The sequence below is a fragment of the Heterocephalus glaber genome, unplaced genomic scaffold, assembly GCF_053883595.1.
Source record: "Heterocephalus glaber isolate CG9 unplaced genomic scaffold, H.glaber_assembly_v1.0 deba00001687, whole genome shotgun sequence".
Taxonomy (NCBI): Eukaryota; Metazoa; Chordata; class Mammalia; order Rodentia; family Bathyergidae; genus Heterocephalus; species Heterocephalus glaber.
In genome coordinates, this window is record NW_028258412.1 from 11582090 (window position 1) to 11599378 (window position 17289).

The following is a 17289-nucleotide window of genomic DNA, read 5'->3' on the forward strand; positions in this document are numbered from 1 at the left end:
AGTTTCTCACACTAGAGAAACCATTCGGTATTTATACATGTGTGTCCGATTTATTTCACTTAATAGTATCTCCTCAATGTGCATCCACTTAGCTATAAATGTCTCTAATTTCTCATTTTTTATGGCTGAGTAGTACTCCATTTTACAAAAAACCCCACATTTTCTTTCTCCAGTCTCCAGTTGATGGGCATTTGGGCTGTTTCCAAGTTTTAGCTATCACAAACAGAAATCATTCTTTTTATGAAGAGTCATGGAATTTGCACACCATCACTCTGCTTACTAACAATAAATCACAAGTCCAGCCCACATTCAAGCCAAGGAAATTTAAGCTTCACTTTTCAAAAGAACTTGTGGATATACTTTTAAGCCGCCCAGGCCTGACTAGGATTTGGGGTGGGGGGGTGTCAAGTTTTCACCATTAAACCAATCAACTGCAACCAAAAACTGGGTCACATCATAACATGGCTGTTTTCTCTATAATCTTGTGGATGTGGTAGAAAAGAAGTTTCCAGAAAGGGGAGCTGCACAACTAGAGAAAAAAGAATTCTTTTCCTCCATCACCAGAAACAAAAATCCCAGGGAAGAATTTTGATTGGCTCTGCTTGCATCATATGCTCCTTCCAAGAACCGTTAATCACTGCAGTGAGGGAAGGGGAATCTCTTGCTAGAATAAGGGGATGGAGGAGGAGTCGCTGGTGGCCATGCATGAAAATGTTTATTTTGTGCATTTCAACATGCCATTTACTCTTTTTATGACTTTGTTTCAACCTTCGCTAAAAAGAGATTACAAGGCCTTCTGCATAGAGTTGTCACGACTATTAAATTAGATGACACCTGTAAAGCACAATGTTTAGTCTCATGAAAATCTATTAAGATCCTTACTGCTAAAAATACCTAGAACTCATCTCAAATGGGCATTTCTGGAAAGTAATTTAAATGGAAATCTCAAGGTTCACTCTTCACTGCTAATTCACCAGATTCTTACTTCCTCCCAGTGGTTGATTTCATCCACAGTCTTTTCCCGTGAAAGAAAATAGCCAGGCTTCATGTTTGAAACAAGAATGGCTTTCTCCGATATTACAAGAAAGAGTCCAATGGTTGACTCAACCAGTGGCTGATTAAGGTCACATGCTCATCCTTGAACCAGTCTTGATCTCCCAAGAAATGGAATGTACTGATTGGCACAAGCCAATCAAAATCCACCACTGGGGCTGGGGATTTAGCTCAGTGATGCCATGCCTGCCTCACAAGCACAAGATCCTGAGTTTGATCCCCGGTACCACACACAAACACACACACAAAAATCCACTGCTGATGGCTGGGGGCAAAGTCAACCTCCCAGGAGAACAGGAAATTAAATGAAAATCAGGCACTGTAAGAGGGAGAGAGAGAGAGAATGGATTCCGTGGGCCAAGGACAGCTGGCCTGCCAAACCCAACCCTCTGCCTGTTGTAAACAAAGTGTTAGTGGAACACAGCCAAACTCATTGGCCCATGTAGACTGCCTATGGCTCCTTAAGGGTTACAAGGGCCGACTTGAATTGTTGCAACAGAGCTACATGGCTTGCAAACCCAAAAATACTTACTGTCAAGGCTTTTAGAGAAAAAGTTTGCACACCTCCTGCACATAAGAAAATGTACAATTTCCACTGCACCAGTGCTCAAAACCACCATGATGGACACCATGACAAGCCAGCAGAGCAGACATCTGCAGGCAGAAGAATTTCCCCAGGGTTCATCAGGTTGTACCTCACTACCAAAGAGTAAACACAAAGCCTGTGAATTCACATCAGCCTAGGACTGGTTGGAGATGAGCTTTCATGGCTGCTGGAGCGTACAAGCCCTGACTCCATTACCATCACAGAGCTTCAGCATTCAATGATCAATGACGTGCAGCCTGATGCTGCTGGCAGGCCAGGGGCCGCATATCCCAATTCTTCCTTGGTGATAAATGGGGAGCAACCTCCAGGAGCTCCAGCCTGGAAGACAGCCCTAGTTAAATTACTTTATCGCCCGGCTGAGAGATGGCCAGCTGGGAGGAGATGTACTCAGGCAGCATGTTAACTAAGCTCAGCATAGCACACAGGCCCTTGCTCAGGGTGACAGAGCCCTCCTTCAGCCTTGCCTCCAAAGAACAGAATTCAGCCCTGGGATTGTCCCCATGAAGCTGCTCTCCCTGCCACTCCATTGTAATGAAGATCCAGGGGCTGCATAGTTTATAGTTCCCCCATAAGCTTGTCCCATGGCAGAGGATTTGTACATCATGGTGTCCTTGCACACACCCAAAATGCTAGTTTTTCAAGTTGAAAAGAAAAGTCTATAGCTAAATGCACAGGCGTAGGATGGGCAGGACAGACTTCACCATCCAGCTCTGCAATTTGCCACTTAACAGGGGCAAGTGTCTTAATTGGTAGCCCTCAGAAACATACTCCAAGACAAGGATTCCAGGGCAAGTAGTGATGTAGACGGTGACCCCAGGAGGCACCAGCAGAGAGTTGAGACAGAAGGAGCCAACACAGAGTAGGTATGAAGGAATTTGTCTCTGGGCAACTGAGTCAAATGCTGCTACAGAACCAGTGTTGGTTATTGCCTCAGTGGTAACTCACCCAGAGCACAAGGGAGCTGGGGTATTAATACTGTTATTATTGGGGTGCTACTGCCAGGCACACTAATTCCCTGGCACTCCTGGCCTATAGTGCATGGGGCCCCAATAGCCAGAGGGAGCAGATGCAGGGAGTTGAAGTCCAACCCATGGACAATGAAGCAGTATATCCCAAGGGGGGAAGGGTCAGGATCTGGAAGGCCACCAACAATTATGTTAACGTATGTTTTCTGAGTCTCAGTTTCCCCACCTATAAAATATCCTAATAGCTAATGTTATGGGATTTCTTTGAAGGGTAAAAGCAACACTAGGTGAAAATATTTGGCACAGTAACTGGTGTTAGTAAAGATTCAATAAATAATAGCTATACTTAAAAGGAGCAGTCTGAAAAATGGAATTTGTCATATACGTCATGCTCATTTTTTAAATCAACTGAGCCCCATCCTATGAAGCTGGCAAGAAGTTCAGCATGCATGTTTTGGGTGGTCCTTCCACTTCTGTAAAGTCACATTGGAATCTGAGAGGTTTAGCATCAGGCTGGGAAACAAAGATAAGAGGAGTCTGGTCTTCAGCCCCCCATGGACCTCACTGGTGAATCACCATTCAACTCTGCAGAATCCTGAGTTTAGCTAAAGGGATCTTTTGGATGTTCAGATCCCCAGTGCCCAGCATCCAGCTTCTTTCAGTACAGCCCAGCCATTCCACACTGTGGAGGTTCAGCCATCACCCCAAGACCCTGTGTGACGAACAGGGTCAAGGCACCTGCAGCGCTCTGGCCCCTCTGGTGTGGAGGAATCACAATCCTCTCTCACAGCTTTTTCTCCATACCTCAAAATCACTTGTCTCTCTTTTTTCCCCTCTGAGCCACCAGCAAGGATTGCAAGCTGGGGGGTGGGGGTGGAGTGAAGAGAATGACCCAAGGTCTCTGAGGTGGCAGATACCCACTTGGAATGGGGCTCTGTGGCACCTGTGTGTCAGCACCATCTGGGCTGCACGTCCTGTCATGGGGCAGTGGAGTCCAAACCTCGACAAGGTATTTGATCAAAACCACCAGAGGGAAGCCACTCAAAACACAGGGTGAATGTTTGAACTTTAAAAATATTGATTACATAAAAGATACATTGCCATTAGTCCCTCTCAAATTATCCCCCTTCACTTGGAACACACCCCATTGTTCTTGCCACTTTCTCAAGCAGTTCTGGAAGCCCTGTTTCCTGTCTTTACTTGCACTGTCATGGCTCCTTCAATGTCCTGAATCAATTCAAAATATTTACCTTTCATGGGCATTTTGGCTTTGGGGATGAGCCAGAAGTCTTCTGGTGCCAGATTCAGTGAATAAGGTCAATTAGGAAACACTGTAATATTTTTATGAGCCTTTTTTTCTGTTGAAAGGCACTCAACAGCAGCATTCACATTTTTTTTTATCACATCTCATAAAGACACTCACAAAAGAGGACTTCTAGAAATGCTTCAGAAAGTGGCCAGTGAGGAGAAAGAAAATGGCAGAGTGGTGATCAGAAGCAAAATTCAGCCCCTCTGAAATTCAGAATCCAGACAATAGAAAATAACAACTTGCTGAAGAAAAAGAGAAAAGCAGAAAAAAAATCTTAAAGGAACTGAGGGAAACAAAATAGAATCTGCAGAGAACTTGGAAAGACATCCACAATGCAGAGAAAAGAAAAAAACAATTTAGATTATCTCTCCAGGTCTCATGGTTCATGGGAAAAGGAGCTTGGTTCCCCAGGAGCAAGGTAAGTTCTGGGGGCTGTGAGATTCAAGGAGAAACAGCAACAGGGCCTACTGTGAACTTCAAACCTAGTAGGGGAACTGAGGGAACTCCCACATGGCAGGCAATAGCTGGAGAGGGATTCAAGCATGGATGTCCACCATATCGCCAGAGTGCTTAATCATGCACCATTCCTGGAAGGGGTTGATTGTTTAAATTTGGAACTCAGAACAACTAAAGAAAAACTTCATTTCAGGGCTCCCAATGTTACCCTCCCACAGTATCTGGGTAACACTGGGTGAGAGGCAGCCACAGGATACAGCTGCAGACCCAGCCCACTTCCTAGCGGGCTAGAAAGAGATCCCCTGAGAAGTTTAAACTCAGGCCAGGAAGGACACAGGCCCCATCTCTACCCCCATGTTCAGAAGCCAGACCTGGCTTGAGTTGTACTCAGAAACAGCTGGGCCTGAAAGTGCCTGCCAGCATTAAGTACTTGAACTCTTGCCCTACCTATATCCAGCACAGATCCGAGGTCTGATTGCCATCCCTAGCCAAGGCGATTGACATGGACAATTGCCACACCCTGAGGTAAATGGGGGTGGGGGGATGCTTCTGGAATGGAGGGTGCACCTCACAACCCCAAAAGCCATAGTAAGACTAGGTGGCGAAAAATCAAGATTTACTGGACTTCAAAACTGCAGATCCTAAAAGGAAACCACTCATTCAAAAATACAGAGAAAAGAATTTTTTTTCCATTTTTGACCTGGTTTTCTTTTTTCTTTTTTTCTTCTCTTTGTTACTCCTTTCCTTCTTTTTCTTTTCTTTATTCCTTTTAAATTTTCTGTTGCTTATCCTCCATATATTTCTTTTTTTCCACTTTTTGCTTTTATCTTCCATTTCTCATTGTTTTTTTCCTATTACTTTTATCTAATTCTATAAACATCTGGTTATCCATAATGATCTTTTGTCTCGCTTTTCTCTCTTCCTTCTCATCTTCCATTGTTTAATTTTTCAATTTTTCCTTTTGCATTCTCCCATTCCCAACCCCCTATATTTTTAACAGCATAGCCATTAAGCTTTATCAATCTTTAGATAGTTAACTCTATGTTACTACTGTTGAATTATTTTCTATCATTAGTAGAGATATAGTAGGTATTTAATATGTGTCAATATTTGGTTTGTTTTAGGGTCTATACTATAATTGCAGATTTCTTTGCTAAGGCTAAGAGTGTTACATTATTGGTTCTATGTTATGTCAATATCTACTTTGTCTTGAATGGTATTACTGTTGCTGATTTACTTGATATTCCCAGGGTCACATAGTTGTTGCTATTAATAGGTTTTCTCTATATGCCAATACCTACATTACCTTTGAGACATTAACAATACTGTGGTCCATTCTTGGAGAGCTGGATGCTAGGCCAAATACACTACATCCCCCTCCTCATATTAACAGAGATGATCAGATGTTGGGACAGAGGCAAAGGACTATAGCTGGCCAATCCCTGAGTGCTCTGCTGAAAAGCAAACTAAAGAGATCTCTATACCAGCAACCACGTCTTTCCACTATAAGCAACCAAATACCTAAGGACAAAATAAAGTAAACAAAAGACAATAGAAACATGAGAAGACAAGGTGACAAATGCCTCCCAAAACTCCCAACTCCCTTGAAGCCAATCCATGGAACATTGAAGGAGAGGAAAGCAAAGCCATAAAGCTGAATTATTCAAATGGATAACAGAAGAGATTAAAAAACAGATCAACGAGGTGCTTGGTGGGCTTACAGAAAATATAACTAGTCAAAAAACAGAGGTAATAGGGCCGGGGATTTAGCTCAGTGATTCCACCACCTGCCTCACAAGCTCAAGGTCCCGAGTTCGATCTCTGATACCAAAAAAAACCAAAACACAGAGGTAATAAAAGAATCAGAGAGCTTACAGAAAACACTAATAAAAAGCTATCGGAGCTAAACAAAATGATACAAAACATCAGTGACCAGTTAGCAAAGAGCTAGGGTCAATGCAAATATTCCAAACAGAAATACAGACGGTTAAAAATTAAGTGAAAGTATGGGTGGCACAAGTGACCAATGTGAGAACAGAATATCAAAATTAGAAGACAGGGATCCTTTCAAAAAACAGTTACTCAGAGTTACCTTAAAAACAGTAAGAGAACATAAAAATGGATTCAACAACTGCTAAATAACAGAAAGAAGACTAATCTAAGATTAATTGGAATAAGTTAAAAATCAGAAAACATCACAAAGGGCATAAAAAATGTGTTTACAGAAATAATAGCAGAAAACTTTCCAAATACTGTGGAAGAATTAAACATACAAATAAGTGATGCATATAGAACCCCAAATAGCCATGATCAAAAGAGAATCTATCCGCATTACATTATAGTCAAAATACCACAAGTCAAACACAGGGACACAATCTTAACAACTGTTAGAAAAAACGAACAGATCATTTATAAAGGTAATCCCATTAGAATTACAACAGACCTCTCAACACAAACCTTAAAAGGCCAGGAGAACTTTAGTGAAGCATTTCAAGCCTTAAAAGATAACAACTTCCAGCCCAGACTTATATTTTCTCCAAAACTTTCTTTCAAAATTGATTCAGAAATAAGGTATTCCCACGACAAAGAGGACCTCACAAAATTCATGACCACCCAACCAGCATTGCAAAAAATTCTCAAGGATATTCTACAAAGAGATGATGAAGCTAACAATGCCAAATATATATATAATAGAATGAATACACTAAAACCATGCAGGGTGAACAGTTAAGCTGAGAGTGGGGGAGGAAATTAGCAACAGGAAAATAATACAAAGACAGGAATAAGTAGATGCCTTTCAGTAATAACTCTGTGTGGATGGTCTCAGTTCCCCAATCAAAAGACACAGACTGGCAGAATGAATCAAGAAATAAAACTCAACGATCTGCAATATATAAGAAACACATTTGATTCAAAAAAGAAATACACAAATTAAAAATCAAAGTGTAGAAAACAATATTTCATGCAATAAAAACTCAGAAAAAAGAGGGAGTAGCTATCCTAACTTCAAACAAAGTGGATTTCAAGTTAAAACTGATCAAAAGAGGCAAGGAAGATCTCCATATATTAGTTAAGGGAACAATTCAACTGGAAGAGATAACAATTATAAGCATACACCAAGCACCAGCATGATCAACTTCATAAAACAAGTACCAATGGACATTTTAAAACTCAGGTAGGGCTGGGGATTTAGCTCAGTGGTTCCGGTGCCTGCCTCGCAAGCGCAAGGTCCTGAGTTCAATCCCTGGTACTAAAAAAAAGAAAAGTTAAAAAAATCAGGTAAACACCAGTACAATTGAAATGGGGGACCTGAATAACCCACTGTCAAAAATAGATATCTACTAAACAAAACATCAATAAAGAAACATCAAAGTTGAACCAAATCTTTGAACAAATGGATTTAACAGATATCAACAGAATGTTCCATCCAACAATCACACTCAGCAGCACATGAGACTTTCTCCAAAAGAGACCACATAGTAGCCCATAAAACAAGCTTAAGTAAATGCAAAAGAACTGAAATTGTACCATCCATATTACCAGATCACAGTGCAGTGTAACTAGAAATCTGCAAAAGAAACCACAGAAATTATGCAAACACATGGAAATTAAATAATACCCTCTTGAATAATCAATGAGTCACAGAAGAAATCAAGGAAGAAATTAGACAGATCCTAGAATCAAAAGAGAATGCCAGTATGATGTACCAGAACTTATAGGACACAATGAAAGCCATCCTAAAAGGGAAGTGTACAGCTGTAAATGCCCACATCAGAAAAACAGGGCGAGTCCAAACAAATAATCTAATGGTGTACCTCAAGGTAGTAGCAAAACAAGAACAATTCAAATACAAAGCTAGTATAGGGAAGGAAATTATAAAGATCAAAACAGAAATTAATTAAATTGAAACTAAAAAAAAAAAAAACAAAGAGTGAATCAAAGAACTGATTCTTTGAAAGAATAAACAAAATAGACAAACCCATAGTAAATTTTACACAAAAAAGGAAAGAAAAAAACCCCAAATCCATCCAGTTAAAAGTCAAAAAGGCAAAATCACAATGGACTCTGCTGAAATCCACAAGATTATTAGTAACTACTTTAAGAATCTGTAAAATGGAGAATTCAGAGGAAATGGATAGATTCCTAGATACAAATAAACTATCAAAGCTGGACCAAGAAGAGATTAAAAACCCTGAATAATCCAATATCAGGCAATGAGATTGAAGAAGTAATAAAAAAATCTACCAAGACAGAAAAACCCAAGTCTTGATGAATTCACTCCCAAATTCTACAAGAACTTCAGGGAAGCTCTAATGCCAATACTCCTCAAACTCTTTAATGAAATTGAGAAGGAAGGAGTATTCCCAATATTATTCCTTGAAGCTAAGATTACCCTGATTCCAAAACCAGAAAAGGACCCAACCAAAAGAGAAAACTACAGGCCAATCTTTTTAACGAACATTGATGTAAAAATCCTCAACAAGATACTGGCAAACAGGATGCAACAGTTCATCAAAAACATCATACATCATGACCAAGTAGGACTCATCCCAGGGATGCAGAGATGGTTCAAAATATGCAAATCAATAAATTTAATACATCACATAAACAAAAGGAAGAATAAAAAATCACACGGTCGTCTCAATTGACACAGGAAAAGCCTTTGACAAAACGCAACATCCATTCGTGATAAATAAAAACCCTGAAGAAAACAGATATAGAAGAACCTTATCTCAATCTGATAAAATCCATTTATGATAAACCTACTTTCAACATAATTTTAAAAGGAGAAAAACTGAAAACTTTCCCTCTAAAATGAGGAACAAAACAAGAATATCTGCTATCACCATTATGTTCAATATAGTTCTTGAGCCAGGGCACTCAGACAAGAAGAAGAAATAAAAGGAATATGTGTAGGGAAGGAAGAAGTCAAATTATGCTTACTTGCAGATAAGACCCAAAAAATTGCACCAAAAGAATTCTAAAAGTCTTTTTGACTCTACAAGGAAGACAGAACCCTGAACAGGCCAATGGGAGCGGCCATCAATAGGCATCAGAGAGAAAATTATGTCTTAGAGGCAACAAGATCCAACCTCAAGAACCTCTTCAATAATTAAGTCAATCCTGTATCACCAGATTTTTTTAATGTTTGCTAGCCCCTCCTTTACAATCCACATAAGCTCATTCTTCTCAATAGAGAAAGAAAGAGAGAGAGAGAGAGAATACAAATAAGTGTGTTCAAACAAGGAGGAGTATTTTGAAGGGCATTGACGGCAATGTGTCTTTTGTTGGGTTTTTCATTAAACATTCACCACATATTTTGATCACATCTCATACACTCTGCAGCAGCCCTGGAAGCGGTCATCAACCCACTCTTCTGCCTGCTGTGAATCCCCAGGCTTTATATTTAGGCCAGTGGCCATGGAGTATGTTTTGATGGACCGTAAGAGCATCATGCTGCTGCAGATGAATGCTCTTCTCGTTTGTCATGATGTTCCACCAGACAGAAGACAGAGATGAAAGGAACATTTAGTGAGTGCCAGTTGTATCAGACAGTGCATGCCTACCCAGCTTCTCTTCTCTCTCCTCTTTCCTAACAGTATTCGGTCCAGAGGAGAATTTACAAATAACTCCCATCCATTCTGATTTTTTTCCTATAGCAAAACAAAACACAAATTAATACCTCAATGAATTATCCTGTCACATGAAATTTCATGCTAAATCAACTACAATCTCATGTCAGATTCTAATATAAACCAGAAGCAAGAGCCAATGGTCTAGTGGGAAAAGAATGGAAGAAAAAGCCAGCACTATACATTCTGTTAATCTGAGGTTTAGTTGATTGTTTTCTCCCTCTTGTATATTGGAAATAAGTTAATTTTGGTAGAGAGTGTCTCATACACAGTAAGTGTTCGATGCATGCACACTCCAGCAGAGCAGGCATGCTATCCTAAAAACAAGTCTCTGCTTTGAGAAAGAGAGTTTATTTCTCTGGGCACGATCAGATGTCTGGATTCTCATAACAAACAATTTTTTTCACAAATGGATGAGAAAGAGTCCCATAAAAAAATGTAACTTTGGCTCATCTTCATCAAAGATATCAAATGTGCAAAAATTTAACACAAATAATTTCAGCTATATGGGGCTCTTCACATTCCAAAATGATTGTACCTGGGCTATTTAAACTACACAAGAGTTGGCACATGCCAGAAACCCAACTCAAATGATATAAGCCTAAAGGGAAGATTGCTGGCAGCATAACTTGGAAGTTCAGTTGTGGTTGATCCAAGTGCTCAAAAGACAACACAAAGACTTGGTTTTTCTCTACTTTCTGTCTTTTAAACAACATTTTTTTTTTTGGTACTGGGAATCAAACTCGGGTCCTTCCGAGTTTGAAGCAGGCGGCGGAACCACTGAGCTAAATCCCCAGCCCTCTACTTTCTGTCTTGACATTGGCTTTACTGTCAGGGAGGGAAGTGTTTCTACCAGCATAATGAAATGACTGACAACAGGTCCTAGTTCACAACCCATTAGCTCAAGACCTCCAACAGAAAAAGAATGTTTACTTCTCAGTCTGTCCTAGAATTCACACTGATTGGACCAACTGGGGTCATGTGCATTCTCTGAACCAGTCATTGTGGCTGGGAAATGAAATAAGTGTTCCCATTGGCCAGAGCTAACATCGCCTACCCAGAGATCCAGAAAGAGTTCTATCCCAAATGACACTGACTCAGGATAGGTAAGCTAGATCCCCACAATAAATGTGACATTACCAGAAGGAGGGAGAGGTGTGTGGAATGGCACACACAACCTATAATGCCACAGGATCCCCAGCTATCATCTCATTCTCAATGTGACCCCAAGATGATTATTTAGGTTTTTAACCCTTTTTTCCATCTCAGAGTTATACACACTCCTATTTTCTAGACTGATTGAGGCTCAGAGAGATCAAGTAACACCCAAGTTCTCACAAAGAAGAAAGAGAAGGTCCCAAAGTCTGTCTGACTTCCAAGAGGGGGTCCTCAATAGCCCCGCCCAGTGCTTTTTTGACAGGACTGTCCAAACTCCTCTACTGTGTGTGTGTGTGTGTGTGTGTGTGTGTGTGTGTGTTTATTCCTCAAGAGCCTCTTTGCAGCCACCTTGAAGGGAAGCTGATTGTTATGAGCCGGTGATTCAGTGCTAGAATAATAAAATGCATTTTTCTGGCTATCAAAAGTCTCCACCACCAACACTGGCCTTGGCGTTTGGCTGATGTTAGGAAAGAAGCACAAAATCCATCTGCCCCCATTCTCCTGGCCACCCTTTCCTGTTCAGCCTACACCCTAGAAATAGGCACATAGGAGTGACAGAAGAAACGAATGTCCCCCGGTAAAGGCAAAGCTCCATTCCCAGAGGCCAGACCAAGGCCCCTCTCTAGGGATCAGTGTGATAGTCAGCACCAACAGCCTTGAGCCTGGGCATCCCCTTCACTGAGGAAAATTATTTCTGGGCATGTGTCCAAGAATATTCTCAGAGACGTATGCAACGATGAGCATACTGGTGTCTTCTGAAATATGGTGCTCGGAATGCCCACAACAGAGTTCCCTGAGTGCTTGTTAAACAGGGAGAGTCTGAGCCAGGTGTGATGGCACTTTGTCATCTCAGTTCTCTGGGAGGCTGAAGCAAGAGAATCACAAGTTCGAGCCTTGCTGAGCAATTTATTATCTTAGCAAGACCCTGTCTCAAAAATAAAATTCAAAACATGGGGGGCTGCGGATGTACTTCAATGTGAAGACCCTGCGTTCAATCCCTAGCTCCACAAAAGAAAGAAAAGGGAGGGTCCCTGAGCTCCACCCTACCTCTATGAGACCAGAATCTCTGGTGCTGCAGCATCTAGCCTCCAAGATGGCGCCAGTGATCAGCAATGGGATCCACACATCTGTGTGCAGTCCCCTGTCACCTTGAACGGGGCCAATCTGTGTAACCAATGAGATACCACAGAAGCACCAGGGTGACTGGCTTCTGGCTTGCTCTACTGGATCACCCATCCTGGGTCAAGTCGCCTACCATGTTATGAGGACACACAAGCAAGAAGAGAATTCTATATCCCCAAGAACTGAATTCTACCATCTGTCAGCACAGACTTGGTAGCCAGCTTGGAAGCAAATCCTCCAGCCCCAGTCAAGCTCTGACCTACATCATAAGAAACCATCGCCTCAAATAACCAACTAGAATATACACTGATTCCTGACTCACAAAAACCACACAAGGCAATGGATGTTCATTGTTCTATTCAGCTGTTAGGTTTGGGGTAATTTGTTAGACAGCATTGAGCCCAGAATCTACATGTTTACAAGCTCCCTGGGTAAATGAGACACATGCTGAAGTCTGAAAGCCACTGCAGGCCAAAGATGTTCCTGCAGCGTTATTTAGCCAGGGCCATGGATGCTCCCTGGAGACTCAGAGATGCAAATTATAATCTACTCACAGGATGCACCAGAATGTAAATAGCAGACACCTTCTCTTTTTTCAATTCTGTACAATATTTCATGAAAAAGCAGTACAGTATAATCCTATTTTATATTATTATATAATTTCTCATGCCCAGGCCTTACCAACCTTTATCCCTTAAAGAATTTCTTTAACTTCCAAATTATTAAAGCGTAAACCCACAGCAGCCTAATTGGCTGGAATTCACCCCACCTGTTTCTGAAAGCTCCCCAGGAATCTGCTCTCCCCAGTTCAGCTGTGTTCCCACAGACCTTTTTGGCCTTGGCATCCTGCTCCCTCACTCCCTTGCTCTGCAGGGACAGCTCCCACCCCACCCCCCACCCAGGAAGCAGGGTGCTGTACCTATGGCCTGTGCAAATATCCAAGTGAGACCAGACCATACTCATTCACACACACTTAGCACATAAAAATAATCCTGCTATAAAAATTAGGTGTGTGTGTGTGTGTGTGTGTGTGTTGGGGCAGCAAGAGAGGGACCCTCTGTCACTGTTAGATGTCTGCACCTTGAGGCCCAGTAGTCCCACCTACAGAATCTTTTCTTTTGACCTCCATAAAGCACAACTATGTCCAAGGACATATAACGAGTCTGCCTTGTCTCTGCAGACATCCTAACTGCCCATCACTGGGAGCGCCTTGCATCAGTCAGCATCCGCATCACTGGACATCATACCCACCGCTCACCAATTAAAGGAAGAGAGGGGTTTTTGGCTCACAGTTTCTAGTGGGTTCAGTTCATGGTTGGCTCAGTTCAAGGAAGAAACATCATGGTAGAAGGGCATGGTGGAGGAAAGTTGCTCATCTTGCAGCCAGGAAACAAAGACAGAAGGAAGGAGCTAGGGACAGGAACATATTCTTCCAGGTCACTCCCCCGTGACCTAACCCCTCCAACCAGTCCCCACCTCTGAACATGAGACTTTTGGGGGACATTTTAGATCTAAACCATAACACATCTAGTATGGGCCATTCTTCCAGGTGCTTAGGACACAGGGATAGATACAGCAAGCTAAGACCCATTAGGGGTTATATTCTAGCATGCATATGCACGGGGGAAAGGCCTAAAAATTATTTTTAAAGCAGTAATAGTTATCTCTGAGAATTGTGATAACAAGCAATTGCTATGTTTTGAGTGCCTCCACCAACTTATATTGAAACTTAATCCCCTTGTAGATACTGAGAGGTGAGATGGAGGGGGGCTTTCGGGAGGTGATTGTGATTAGAGGAAAGTATGGGGTAGGGCCCTCTGGTGGCATTAGTGGCTTTATAAAAAGTGAAAGAGAGCCTCGGGTTCATGTGCTTGCTGTGTCTCACCATGCAATGATTCCACTGGGTTATAACACACAAAAAGGCCCTCGCCACAGGCAGCCACCAGTTCTAGGACTTCCCAGCCTCCAGAACCATAAGCTGAATAAACCTTTACTCCTCATAAATTTCTCAGTCTGTGATTTTTCAGCTAAAACAACAGAAAATGAACTATCACGGGGATCTTTTTTGAGTTTTGTGCTGTTGGAAATTTTTCCACTTGGGGAAAAATTATAGTACAGATGAATATTTATGGTTATGGGAGTACATTGACAATATAGTGTTACACAAAAAGAAAAGCTGCATACAGATATGTAGAGTATACTGTTTTACACATACTGTGTATGTATGTGTGTATTACTAGCAGTAATTTTGACTGGAGAAATAATAAAGGGATTGTTATTTAACTTTCTTTGTATGTTTCTGTATTTTCTGTGTTGTTCACTGGGCACACAAAATATTTTTTAAATGGGGGAAATGTTATTTAACAATAGGAACTGCCATGTAATCCTAAATTGTTCTGTCCCTTGGTTACCAGAATACCTAGCATTTCCCCATTATAGTCATCCATATGATCAAATATGTGTTCAAGGAGACTCCTGTGAAATATTTGGAAAAATAGCACACTGGTCTCTTGTTACTTGAGAGATAGAAACATAGACAAAGGAACCTGAAAATGAGCTCACTTTGGAGAGTGGGAGTTGGGAGGACACTGCACCATGAGACACACATGGACAGGAGAGGCCATGGGAAAAGCCCAGACAGGATGGAGTAATAGTGAGGCAGGGGCTCTCCTCCCTGACCATGCAGAGGAGGAGGCTGGATGAAAAATGGAGGAGGGAAGACTCCTCCACCTTCCTCCTTCCACCCTCCTCATCATCCCAACATCCAGCACCCAATCTGCAGGCAAGGGCAGAACTGTCAAAGGACTCATGAACAACCTTTCAGAGGAAGGAAGAGGGAAGCTATTTCTAAGGAGTCAGATCCATACAGAACTGCTCTGTCCAAGCCTTCAGATGCTTCATCAAGGGAAGTGTCACTCTCCCTATCACAGTGACAGAGCTGAACATCATGGGGCACCCAAGGGACAGTGTCTGTCTGTCTCTCTCTCTCTCTCTCCCTCTCTCTCTCTCTCTGTCTGCGTGTGTGTGTGTCCTTGCAGAAGTGAACTCTCAGCTACATATACGGAAGAATATGCTCACATGAGGAAACATGACACATACTTGTCTCCAAACTGCCCGACCAACCCTCAACTACATGAGACGGAGCAGGGATAGTGCTGTCCAGTGGTGAAACCAACCATCTTACACTCGATCCTGACCTCCAGTGATGAGTTCTTCACTAATGACTGACTGCCTCAAGGTTCCTATTTCATTTAAGTTTTACAAACCATGCAAGAAGTGAAATATTGACCTGAACACTCCACTCTTCTTCTCTCAATCATTCATCCAACATTTTTTCAGGTACTTACTACAGGGTAGGGCACTGGGCTTCAGACACAAGATTCTTTCAGGCTTAAACATATCTGAAAACACCTTAACTTTTTAAAAACATGCATTAGAGTCCTTAAATTATAAAAGTGTATTGGTCATCTTTCCATTGCTGGGACAAAATACCTTCTACCTGCAGAGGTTTAATTTAGCTCACAGTTTCAGAGGTTTCAGTCCATGGTCATCTGGTTCCAAGGTAGAAACTTCATGGAAGAAGGGCATGGTGGAGGAAAGCTGCTCACTTCGTGGCAGCCAGGAAGCAGAATGCAGAGAAGCCCAGAGAGAAAGGGACTAGGGACCAGATATAGTTCCCAAGGTTACACTACCATGACCCACCCAGACACACCAAGAAGTGTATTCTACTCATCTCTTAGTCATCTCTCAAGACAGTGACAATCAAGATTGACCATCACATGTACATCAGAATGTACCATATGCTCATTATAATACAGTAAGTCCCCGACTTATGAGCACCCAAGTTGCAAACTTTCACAGAAATGAATGGACCTCGCATTTAAACATTCATAGATGTGAACAAATTGTGGAAGTAGCTCACGTGTCACCCGGACATTATCACCATTGTGTTGTTGTGTGCTTATTGTACAGTGCAAGAGTATAGGGTAGTACAGTGTTCAACCAGAGCCCAGGACATCTAGAAGCAAGAGAGAACTGCTAGGAAGCACAAAGCAATAAACAGTGAAACAGAAGTGAAAATAACTGAGAGATTAGCCCAAGGTGAAAAGATGGTAGACATCACTCATTCTTACAACACGAGTCATTCAACCATTGGCACAATTCTAAAGAACAAGGAAAAGATCATGGAACATGTGAAGTCTGTTTGTGTATTTTTGTTTTTATGTGCTTTACTTTGCATATTTGTGTCAAAAGTGTATAAGACTCACTTTGTCAGACTTAGGAACTAATCCAACTTATGAACATTCTCTCAAAATTGGAAAAAGCGATTTGGGGATTTACTTACTGTACATTAAACAACAAATCATAAAGGAAAAAGTCAATAATCCCCCCTGTTCACTTCTCCAATCTGCTCCCCTGAGTCTATGGATTGATAGTAAGGACCCATCATAGAGTTCCTTCTCTAAGCTTCACTGTGGTATGTTTTAAGGACATCTGGTCAGGGTGACACAGAGACTGAGCTTGTTCTTCCTCCTGGCTGCACAATATCCCATAGCATGGAAGTGCAATCATTTATTCAACAAGTCCCAGACTGATGGGCAGTTAGGATGTCCCTAGAGACAAAGAAGGCTCATTAAATGTCCTTGGACATAGCCATATTTCATGGAAGTCTGAAAAAAGACTCCCCAGATGGGACCACTGGGCCCCACACATCTAACAATGACAGAGTCCCTCGCTGTCCCAGCTCATAAGAAATCTCCCAGTAGTTCTAGTCATATTCCCCTGCAGTTGAGGAACAAGGTTACTCCATCTCTCCCTCACCCCACTGGTGTTCATGTGCCCCCCAAACTCCCAGTATCCTCTGGAGAGTTTCCAGAATGCTTAGGTGGTGAGTGGTTCACCAAAGATGGATCAGGAAGCAGGTCCCCTCCAGGGCAAGCCAGCATTCAGCCAGCCCTCTCTTCCTGGGGTCCTAGACAGAAGCCC

The 17289-nt window shown here is 41.9% G+C and overlaps 1 protein-coding gene across 2 annotated transcripts in view; it reads right to left on the minus strand.

The window, feature by feature from the left end:
• Cmklr1 (chemerin chemokine-like receptor 1) overlaps positions 1-17289 on the minus strand; it is a 185699-nt gene that overhangs the window by 138706 nt on the left and 29704 nt on the right. The window lies entirely within an intron of this gene.